Here is a 12,655-nt window from a genome sequence, read left to right as displayed (position 1 = left end):
TCTTTAATGTGACATTTGATATAGCCGACTATAATACAAGATTGTTAATCACTCATAAATATAAAATTTAGAATAGGCTTAAGATTTCTTGTCCGTGGTAGTCTATACCCTGATCACTCTTGTTCAGGTAGTGGTATTAATTGAAGCTTATTTCTGACTGGCAATTGAAAATGCTCTTCTTGAAACCTGACGTTGGATATATGCCCATGTGTAGTATACTCCACATGCTCCTCTCTACAAACACACCTTACCTAGGTCGGACACTTATCTATCATGTAATCCTTTGTAACAATCCAGAAGCACTAGGTGTGCTCTTAACTTGTGGGTCTGACATAGAAATTCCCCTGAAAACCGGTCAAAAAATTGAGATGCGTCCACTACACTTGGGTGCACGGCTTGGTGAGGTAGAAATCATATGGCGTCTCATAAATGCTGGTTGTAATTTAAAATCTAAACCTAAGATAATCATCACGCTATTTGGCCGAAGGATAAAATTTGGGTGTAGAGGGAAAGTGCTGAACAACAAAGGGACAAAGATGAATGGTCCCGAACTAAACAATGTTACGAGGAAAATTTATCGAGAAGAGACAGAGAAAAGGGGCATGGCTCTGTTAGGGGCAGTAAGGCCGCAGAAGAAAAGATATGTGTTGGCGATTCTCATAGAAAAGAAGAGAACAAGAGCCATGATAAAGATAAAGTAAGACATAGTGAACAACTAAAGAGGAGGGAGCGAGTTGGAGAGGAAATCAGTTCGCAGCATCGAGGAACTCATGATGTATTTGCTCGTGGAATTCAAACAGTTTTTGAAGGCAGAAGACCTGGGCACGAAGGATCTGCTGCTCGGAACAATCATGTTGTTGGTACTTCAGAAAACCAAAGTTTTAATGACAAAAACCCCAAAGATATACTCCCTCCGTCCCGGTCAATTGTTGTCCTTTCGTTTTGGCACAAAGACCAAGAAATGAGGAAAAGACCAATAACTAAATGACAAGTGGAACAAATTGAATGAGAATGATTAAATTACTAATCAAGTTCATTCTTAAAATAGAAAGGACAACAAATGACTAAGACACCCAAAAATGGAAAAGGACAACAAATGACCGGGACAGAGGGAGTAACTATAAAAAGACTAAAGATTTTAAAGCTCGTAGCACATTAGAGCTATCCAAGAGACACAAAGGAGAAGAATATTTTGCAAATGTTACGGTATGTTCTATATCAAATACCTCATTGGTCCTATTCTTGCACGAAGCTTAATGTGGAGATCAGTGATGCCTTGTCTCTGCACAGTTTAAACAAAAATGTTTTCCATACAAAAATACAATCTCAACTTCAAAATATAGGCATTCTCACATTTACGGAAGAAGTATCAACTTCATTTTAAGTAGAGAACATGTTTTTTCATAAAAATAGACAAGCCCTACTTGGAGAGTTCACTTGTGTCCCAACAACACAACTGCACTATTCGTATAAACCAAAATAAGCCTCACAAATATGGCTCCTTTAAGCTAATAAGGTTCGGTCGTAAGTGAAGCTGATGTGTGAGTACCGCGAGACTTTGAAATGTCGTTGTCAGGTTTATATTACTTGCACTACTAATACTAATCACAAGCAGGGACAAAGTTACTTAAGCGGTTGCCTATGATGGCCCCTTAATCAATAGGTATGAAAATCTCCTCATCCCTTGGTTCATTGATCATTTATTGCATTTTATATAGTATATTCTTAGAATTAAAAAAACCATTTGTTGAGTTGCGAGAGACCCGATATTTCTTGAGTGCAACCCTCAGATTTTCAAATATGTTTAGTTGTAGGTATAAAATACTATCCGTTCTTTACTTTTTAGTAGAGGTGGTGTTTAATTGTTCTTCTGTTGTTTTTCTTGGTCAAGATCACCTATGACAAGAATCTTTCTGTTGCTCAGGATCCTCCATCGATGACAGCTAATGGAAACTTTGGAAAAGGTCAATGTCACACGAGATGGTCGTGACTATCATTGGTACATGACTAGGCATGTCCACTAGATTGCCTCTCTTTTTTTTACTCAAACACACACACACACACAAATGAGGAAGAACGATAGGATAATGAGACATAATGGTCATTTTAGGGCTTTTGAGAGAACATGAATGTTTAGACCTAAAATTCAAGTACAAATGTACTCAAAAATACAATTTAATGCTTTTGCGCAAGTTGTAGACTTATTTGCCACCTAATACTGCACTTGGAAAAAACAGGTTATCTAGGTGGGTTTTGGACTGAGTTGGCTTGGCAGAAGATCAGTGTAGGTTATTTTCACCTCGAGTGCTTTATGAGTCAGATCAGGATCGAGACTTTTTCACATTGGTGGTCAGTTATGGTTTCTATAGAAGGAATGATTTGCCATATCAATCCCATATCAGACGAGGATCATATGCATATCACCAAGATAATATTTTCCGTATCATATCTCGAGTAATCTTGCACATATTATTTAGTTCCTTTACTTAGATTATTGTATACCATAATGCAAGGTTTTAATTTGTATATAATGAGGCGTTGTATGCTGTAACTATTCATTCAATAATAATCACCTTCAATCTTTCCAAACTTTTTCTCATGTTCCTCTGTTTCTTCAGTTTCTGATTATGAAAGTTACTTTGTTTCAAATTTATCACAGGCTTACTTCAACTTGTCCGTTTAGAGTCTTGGTCAGATCTACCTAAAGTTAGTGTTCATGACCCGTTCATGATCTGGTATCTTCCATTCTTGTGACTATCTCCTTAGAACTATTAGTGCAGTCGTCAGGGATTTTGTTTTCCAATTGTGTACGTATTGGGGTACCTATTATTGATTCTTTCTTATATACGACTAGCGGCATGTCTATCACATCAACATAGAATCACGTGGGAGGGGGATGGAGAGCAGAAAAGGTTTAGCTTCAATCTGTTTGAGAGGGAGGGGAGGGGAGGGGGGATATGGAGAGGAGAATAGGGTTTGAGCGAGGGAGAGAGTTTTTGTTTAGTTTTGTTCAAATTGGGGAGAAAAGAAAGGAGTTATCTTGTTAAGATAACATTATATTAAGTTTACTCATTTCTGTTACTTAATATACACGGGCATTGAAGTAGGATGTAATTAAATATAAATGGCTCACTATATGGAGATTATATGGATAACGTTAGAGCGTTACCACGTGATTTCATGTAGGAGACAGTGTATATAGTTGTGTATGAGTATTTCGAAGGCTTGTAAATAAGGACTATGCCCAATAATGTTCTGGAATTCCGAGATCAAGCAAATACTATTAATTACGAGATAAAAGGATGAATTCGAGATTTATTGGCATGGTATATAACTTTGAGACAATGAACAGTTGTATTGACATACACCTAATGCCTTGAAAAAAAAAATGAGTCGTGAGTAGAGTTGTTAAAAGTACAGTTGTTGCTTTAAACTAAACATGTGTGTGTAATGGTTGATTCCAGATTTCAAGGGCACAAGCTAATATAACACATGGGGACACATGGGGACGGAAATTTAAGGGTGAAGGGAGGGGAATTCGCTGTGGCCGATGTTTAAGAAGTTGGTTTCTGTAAAGTGATGAAGTCGCAAAGAAAGAGGAAAGTAGGGAATGTCTTATGTATTGAATGTAATTGTGTTCTTTAACAATTAACGATCTAAGCAAAATGCGTAGTTATATTGTGATATCACAAAAATATTGGAGAAGCGATCTCTCCTTAAGTTATTGAGAGGCTGTCTTATCGTACCACAATATTTTTTCATACGCTATTCTAATATATCAAGCTCTTAGCAAAACTATATACGTATTATTTACGAATGCTTGTAATTTTGTTTGCAAACGGTTGCAGCATCAATATAGTATAAAAATAGTTTCATTTCAGCAATACAGCCAAACCCATAAAAATTAGCAAACATGCGCATGAAACGTAAAGATAAAAATATCTTGGGGGACCGTGCGCGCTCCCGGCCTCCCGCATGAAGCACACAGTTCAACCAATTAGTAACATAAAAAATGAAAGGGATATTCTACATGGTACCCTTCAATTTTTCGACTTTCTACATGGTACCCCTATACTTTTTAAAACATACGGTGCCTCTAATTATTGTCATTATCACTAAGTGTACCCCTAAACTTTATTTTCCGTCAATTAACCTCAATTTTAGGCGTTAAATGATGACTTGGATGCGTAACCAAGCTTGTCATTTATTATCCCATGACATAAGGACTCTATTAGGCTCAATATCCATCTCAATCCTAATATTTATTGATATATATATATATATATATATATATATATATATATATATATATATATATATATATATATATATATATATATATATATATATAGGCGGGATCTCGTGAGTTTGGTTCTTACGGTGAGTTGTGAGTTTGGAAAATCTAGACCATTAAATAAGAAGAATTGAAGGGCTGAGATTTAATCGCCCAAATAAAAATCAAAGCCTATTAAAAAAATAAACCCCTCTCTCTCTCTCAAAAATGGCGACAACACTCATCTCCACCTATATCTGCCGCCGAACACCTTTCTCTCTCCTCCGTTTTCTCCTCTTCAACTTCTCCAACCTCCGATATCTACCTTCCTTGGTGTGTTATCATGAGTTCCTCCCTGATATTTGTAATACTCGAGAATTGATGGACTTCTTCTCTTTGTACCTTTTGAGATATTCCTCTGATTATCAGATGGGGGAGCAGATGTGTCCCATGGCTGATTCTGCTGATGCAATCTTCTCTTCTCCTTGATCCGGTTAAGAAACTTCATTGTCCAAGGTGAGCCCTGTTGCAATTGTGCTGAATGAACAGCTTTGGACAGTGGTGTTTCGCCAAGGGAAGGCACAAACTTTTGATATGTGCCTCTCCGGGATATTATCATCTCTTTCTCTAAGTTTTCGGTGTTAACAATGATTACCATATCTGGGAATGACGAGTCACAAGCCTGAACTGCTTCAGATTCTTGAGCTATTTGACAAACAGGCAGTGACGAACTGTTTCGACTTCGATTTCTAATCGTTTCGATTTCTGATTATGCGTATCAGTTTGAAAAGAGTTCAAAAGAGATAGCAATGGATAGAATTAGGAAGATTGTCATAATTTGGACGAAATTAGTAAAACTTAGGATAATTCATCTTTGAAAGCCTTAAGGTTATTCAAGCTGCTCAGAATGCCCAAGTATTGATGATGGAAGCATGAATTCTCTCTCTTTCATGTATTCTGCTTCATTATAGGAACTGCGTGCAGCAAGTAAAACAAAGCGACAGTTAGAATGCAACAGCTCTACAGCATCAGCATTAGGTGTTGCAATTTGACTACTAATTACTAAAGTTCCAGGTGATAAACTGATTAAGTACTGAAATGTGTGGGTTTAGAATGGTGAAATCGGGACAAGGGTGGCTGGTGTCTGATTTTGGCGGTTCGGTGTCGAGTTCTCTCTGTTTGTGGCCAGAGGAGTGATGGTGGTGATGTGGTGGTTCGAACTCGTCCTAGATGACGAGTTTGATGGCGATTTTCTGTGGTTGTGTATATGACGGCTGGATGTTGGTGACTATGGCAGCGGTAATTGATGTGGCGGAGCACAATAACACGTGTACCTGACTATTCTTGCGGTAACTGCCCGTGCTGGTTTTTGTATGACTGCTTTTGTTTCTAAAGCTATAATGTGATGTCTATATTGCTGTTGCTCAGTGTTTGTTGCTGCGTTGAAGCAATTTCCAACATCATATGTTTCAGAGAATGTTGTCCCTATAGTTTATATTGCCACAACATGGAAATAAGTCTCGATTCATTTGGCAGTGAGCATTTGCGACTGTGTTGTCTGAACTTATTGTCTCACCATCTCAAGTTTCAGTATAAACTATAAAGATTTTGCTTACATTTCAAAAAAATCATTTAGTTATGGTTTCCCTTCTCATTCTCTTCCTTTCCTTTGCATTTTGAGGGCATATGGGACTGACTTGGTATCTTTTGTCATTTATTGGGCAGCAATAACATTACAATAACACCAGAATAACAGCACAATAACATGCGGTAAAAAAAAGAGAAAAAAAATCAAAGTAACACCGGAATAACATCACAATAACAGCAGAATAACAGTAGAATAACAGCACAATAACACGTGGTAAAAATAAATAAAGTCGTAAAAAAAATCAAAGTGACAGCAAAATAACATCACAATAACAACGGAGTAACAATAACAGCACAATAACACTTGGTAAAGAAAAAAAAAAGGAAAAAAATCAAAGTTGTCAAAAAAATCAAAGTGACAGCAGAATAACATCACAATAACAGCGGAGTAACAATAACATGCGGTAAAAAAAAGAATAAAAAAATCAAAGTAGTAAGAAAAATCAAAAGTGAAACCGGAATAACATCACAATAATAGCAGAATAACAAAGAGAATAACAAAGACAATAACACGTGGTAAAAAAATTAAAGTCGTAAAAAAATCAAAGTCGTAAAAAAAATCAAAGTGACAATGAGAATAACATCACAATAACAAATGAGTAACAATAATAAAGACAATAACACGGGGGGAAAAAAAAAAAAAAATCAAAGTCGCAAAAAAAATCAAAGTGACAATGAGAATAACAAAGACAATAACACGTGGTAAAAAAAAAGAGAAAAAAAAATCAAAGTAAAAAAAAAAAAGCACAATAACAGCATAATAGCACGAGGTAAAAAAATAAGAGTAAAAAAAATTTCAAGTAAAAAAAAATCTGGTACAAAAAGAAAAAGAAAAAAAGGTAACATAATGAGAAAATTAAAGAAAAATATAAGAGAAAAAAAAAATCAAAGTGGTAAAAAAAAAGCACAATAATAGCATAATAACACGAGGTAAAAAAATAGAAAAAAAAAGTAAAAAAAAAAAAAAAGTAACATTAGAAAAAAAAAAAAAAAAGTAAATGACAGTGTTTTTATATGACATGTAAGATTAGATCTTGGCCATTCATCTCTAATGTAATCTAATGGTTGAGATTTCCCCAACTCACAACTCACCATAAGAACCAACTCACCAAATCCAATCTCTCTCTCTCTCTCTCTCTATATATATATATATATATATATATATATATATATATATAGAGTCGGGATCCGGTGAGAACTCCTAAATATTTGAGGATTGAGTAATGAATGAGATAACACATATTACTAAATAAAATAACACGCGCAAAATTGAAAAACAAAACCAAAAATCGCGTTGAAAGAAACAGTAGAAACATTTTCATTTTCTACTCCTCTCTCTCTCTCTAGAATTGAAGAAAAACTGAAGGAAACGACGGATTAAATTGGCGAATCAATCAAAATTACGAAGCAATAAGAATCATTGTTCGATATAATCGCGTTTTTCTTTGAATTAAGGTATAATTTTTTCTCTTACCTTTCCGATTTTTTCAATTTAGCACTATTTTGGGGAAACAATTTATAAAAAAGATTAACTCTTCAATACATTTCGTATTATTGCTTATGTTTCGAACAACTTTTGTTCTAATCCTTCCGATTTTTTCAATTTAGCTATATTATTGGGAAATTAGGGTTTAAGATAGGTGGATATTGATGAAATCTGGAGAATTAATTAGGGAATTCCATAGTTTAAAGACGGATTTTACGCGAATTAGGGTTTTGAAAGGTAATCTTGACAGGATATTGGTGATTACAACGGAAGGGAGATTTGTGATCGCATCGTTGTTCGATTGTGAAATTTAGGATTGTGGATCATCGTTGTTCCATTGGTATATTTTCTGTCTCACTACCTTTTTAGTATTTCTGTTTTGATTATTTGATTTGTTGGGTTGATTGGTGACATGTGACATTAATTAACATCCAATTTAGCAAATATATACTGTTTAATTAGGTTTAAATTTGTGTATGAAGAACATAATTTATTCTTTCAATTACCATTTCTTGATTTTTGTGTGAAACGCTTAATTTCGAGTCTGCATCAATCTTGAAAGTCTGAAACTTTGGTACAATCCTTGTTGTATTTGAGTTTGTGGGGTTTTTTTTAGCAAGTGGTGAATGTTTCTCGCCATTTTCAGACTGATTTCAGACTGGTATAATTGAATAGAAGATAGGATGGTGCTCTAGGTAAATGATATGTTGATTTTGATGTTTTCGTTGTTGTTCCTTGTGTTCTAAGTATCTTATGAAATTCCAATAGCAGAGGTGGAAATGATAAAAAAAAATGGGGATGTGATTGCGAATGATTCTCTTGACTTTCAATGTTCTTGTTTCAAATTACCAATCATAGATTCTTGAGTATTAGATCCTCACTATTTCGCAAGTGCTTTAAATGAATCTTTAATTTGTGATACTGTAAAACAATAACTGAACCATTAAAATAAAATACCACAAGTCCTTAGAAACAATATCACAGTTTTGTTATTAATGTGTTAAACTTACTACTGGCATTATGTTTTTGTTCTTCATTTTCGTTTTCTTTTTTTGCAGATTTCTTCACTTGCGGATGTTGATTAAGAGCTTGTGTGCATGCTCAAAAAGTCTATATTACATCAAAATCGTCTTTTTTTACTCATTTTACTCACATATACAAATTCTTTGTGCTTAGATGTAATTACAAATGGTAACAATTTTGTATTCTTTCTCCATTTTTTGTTAACAATATCATAAAAACTCAGAATTAATAATATAGTTTTACCAAGATTTTCCTTTTGTATTTTACAATATCAGACGTTATTGTAAACAATATCATACGTCATTTTAAATAATATCATCACATCACGCTTAATTTTAGACAATACCCCTTGTGTGATATTGTTATACAATATCACATGTACTTATAAACAATATCACTCTGTATACAAAACAATATCACGGTTAAAAGTATTTTAAAAAGAGTCTCCAATTTTGTGCTACTGTGAAAGAATATCACAACCAGGTAAATAAAATACCACAAGTCATTAGAAACAATATCACATCATATGTAAAACAATATCACACTATATACAAACCAATATTGAAGTAAAAAGGAATTTTAAATCCTTATCCACTATATACAAAACAATATCAGAATCTTTAAAATAAAATACCACAAGTACTTAGAAACAATTTCGCAGTTTTGTTATTAATGTGTTGAACTTAGTACAGACATTATGTTTTTGTTCTTTAATTTTTTTTTTTTTTGCAGATTTATTCACTTGCGGATGTTGTTTAAGAGCTTGTGCGCATGCTTAGAAAGTTTATATTACATCATCAACTTAGCGAAATCGTCTTTTTTTTACTCATTTTACTCACATATATACAAATTCTTTTATGCTTAGATGTAATTCCAAATAGCAACAATTTTATATTCTTTTTTCATTTTTCGTTAACAATATCATAAAAACTCAGAATCAATAATATAGTGTTACCAAGATTTGCCTTTTGTATTTTACAATATCACACATTATTATGAACAATATCACACTTCATTTGAAACAATATCACCATTCTACCGTAACAATATTATCATATCACGTTTAATTGTAGACAATACCCCTATAACAATATCACATGTACTTATAAACAATATCACTCTGTATACAAAACAATATCACGGTAAAAAGTATTTTAAAATGAGTCTAATTTTGTGCTACTGTGAAATAATATCACAACCAGTAAAATAAAATACCACAAGTCATTGGAAACAATATCACACTGTGTAAAACAATATCACACTCTATACAAAATAATATTGAAGTAAAAAGGATTTTTAAATCCATATCCACTTTTGTTATATGAGAAACAATATCTCAACCATTAAAGTAAAATATCACATGATATTTGAAACAATAGCACACTTTACCAAGAATTATATGAGAGCCAAAACAAATTGTTTAACCATAACTACTTTTGTAATCTTGAGATACAATATTCACCTACACCAGAAATAATTGAGGATTGAGTAACGAATGAAATAAGTTCTACCATTATTACATCCATGTACTTCCAATTACAATTTTTTGTCCAACATATCTAGCATACTTTCTAGACCTCCACAGATACTATCTGCGAATTAATATTCCTGTGATCCTCACACACCGTAGTTGACGAATCACTTGCTTCAACGATAGGAGATTCTTGGAACACTTTGCAATCCTCGTCAATTTTTTATTCCTGGTTTTCCAGGGGACCGACTCTCTGGGATCGATCTTCAGACTTATCATCACACAAAACATTTGCTTCAACAAGTGATTTTTGTAGTGATCCAATACTATTATCTGTTGGAAAATGTCTCATATTACCCAAAATCTTCTGGTTCTATTTGGCATTTAGACTCAAATTCGATGGAAGAATGCATCCCCTGCTGTTGAACAAATTGATGCTGAATTCTACATCCTTAGAGGAAAACAATAGACGCATTACTAACCATGATGACGTTTGTGCAGCAAGGCTTATCATCTTTGGGGTAAATGTGCCAATGTGTCATCAAGAATCATCACCATGATGGCTTTATCAACAAAACTCGGTTTCAGCGCCACACGCGCATGTACAGACGAGCTAGTATTTATAAAGAAATTAGTTGTAACAGTAGATTATCAAAAAGGAACAGGATATGATCAACAGGATCATATAGATGCATGAATCCTAACATACCCGACACTAAAATGTCACACATACCTCAGACATCGGAAATAGTGCGTGCAATCCCACTTTTAAGAGCTAGGATCCTTGAGTAAGCGGTTCAACAAGGTGAAATCAGCGGTTATAGACCATCACAGAAGCTGCAAAGGCATGCTCTTGACGACAATAAAAACAATATTCTAGAGTGACGTATAATGAAGAAACAAATATAATGAAACGAAAAACCGACACACTAGGATGAGTAGTGGATCAGAATCATCCATGAAGAAAACTGAAAAAAAAATATGATGTCAAAAGGAAAGCTTATTTTCTTCAGCTTAACCAAAATATGACCTCTCAAAGCCCACATAAATCAGATATGTGGAGGTCACCGGATTGCACAATCTCGAAATTTACTACACCGAGAACAACGCCACCTCTAGTTGATGACATCAAGGACAATCTTACGAGACTTTATGATGAACCACTTCAAACGTCGGTAGTACGGTGCTTGAAGTAAAGCCAATGATAGAACAAATATCCATTTGAATCCCATCTACATCAATAAAGAGTTGATTCATAAAATCATGGCCATCAAACAAAACCAAAAACTCGAGAAACTTACTAGAAGCTCACTCACCAGTTTCCTTTCTTCAATCTCAGGCTCTGCCACCCATGATAAGAATGACACAACATCTTTTTCCATGACTTATAAAGTTAATGTGGAAAACTAGTCATGGCAATAGTTTGCAATCAAAACTTTATTAATACAGAAACCCTAAAATTGAAATTGAAAAGGCGAAAAAAATTGAAATATGGAAAGTATACCTGACATGTCGGTTGTCATTATAAAAAAAAGATTTATCATAAATTAGAGTATAATAACTATCGCAGACAACGATCTTTATAAGTTCGGCGAAAATTAAGTATACTGCGCAAATCATACTAAAATCCAATTTTGAATTGATCACCTCAAAAAGATAAAGGAAAAAACAAATTAATCATAAACCTAACATAATTATATAAAAAAAACATATATTTGTATGAAACTAATCATTCCAAAATTCGAATCGGCCAAAGATACTAATTAAAGAGGAAAAATATAGATAAAATACCTGACATATGTTTCAGAAGAAGAAGACAAACTTCGGTGAATAATAATCGTCGTAGATGAAAAGGCAAACAATAAGAACAACAATGATTCAAGAACAAAAAAAGACAGAGATTTCGATTAATTGAGGAAAATCTAAAGAGTTGTGATTAATGTGGTTTGTATAGTGAATGATTGTTGATTGTTGATTTGATTGTGTATGAAAACCCTAAATCCCCAAATCAATGTGGGGAGTATACTTTGATTTGGAGGTGGTGACTCTGGTGAGGGAGGAGGCAATCTAGTTTAATAAAGTTATACCGTAAAAGCAAGATGACGGATATAAACTATAATAACGTGCGCGATATAAATCATATAATGGCCATTAGATCTGTTAAATCTGACGGTTAGTATTAATCCTCAATCCTCAAATATATGAGCCATACTCACATGATCCCATTCCTATATATATATATATATATATATATATATATATATATATATATATATATATATATATATATATATATATATATATATATATATATATGGCTAAAAAAATTTTGATGGAAAATTTATTGATCCCCTGCCAAATTATCACGTCCAAAGACAGATATTGAGCCTAATAAAGTCCTTATGTCATGGGATGATAAATGACAAATTTGGTTACGCGTTCAAGTAATCACTTAACGCCTAAAACTGAGTTTAATTGACGGAAAATAAAGTTTAGGGGTACAGTTAGTGATAATGACAATAATTAGGAGTATCATGTATGTTTTAAAAAGTGTAGGAGTACCATGTAAAAAGTCGAAAAATTGAAGGGTACCATGTAAAATATCCCAAAGAGACAAAAAAGTTACACAAAATCTCATTGAAGACGGCACGTATCCGTCACTTTGGAGTGACGGATACCATTTCCTCTCACAAATGACTTAAATAGAGGAGAGAGAGAAGCACATGGGGTGCTCCACCTTATCCCCTCCTATCCG

This window comes from Silene latifolia, chromosome 10 (assembly GCF_048544455.1).
Source record: "Silene latifolia isolate original U9 population chromosome 10, ASM4854445v1, whole genome shotgun sequence".
NCBI lineage: Eukaryota > Viridiplantae > Streptophyta > Magnoliopsida > Caryophyllales > Caryophyllaceae > Silene > Silene latifolia.
This window is presented reverse-complemented; position numbering follows the sequence as displayed.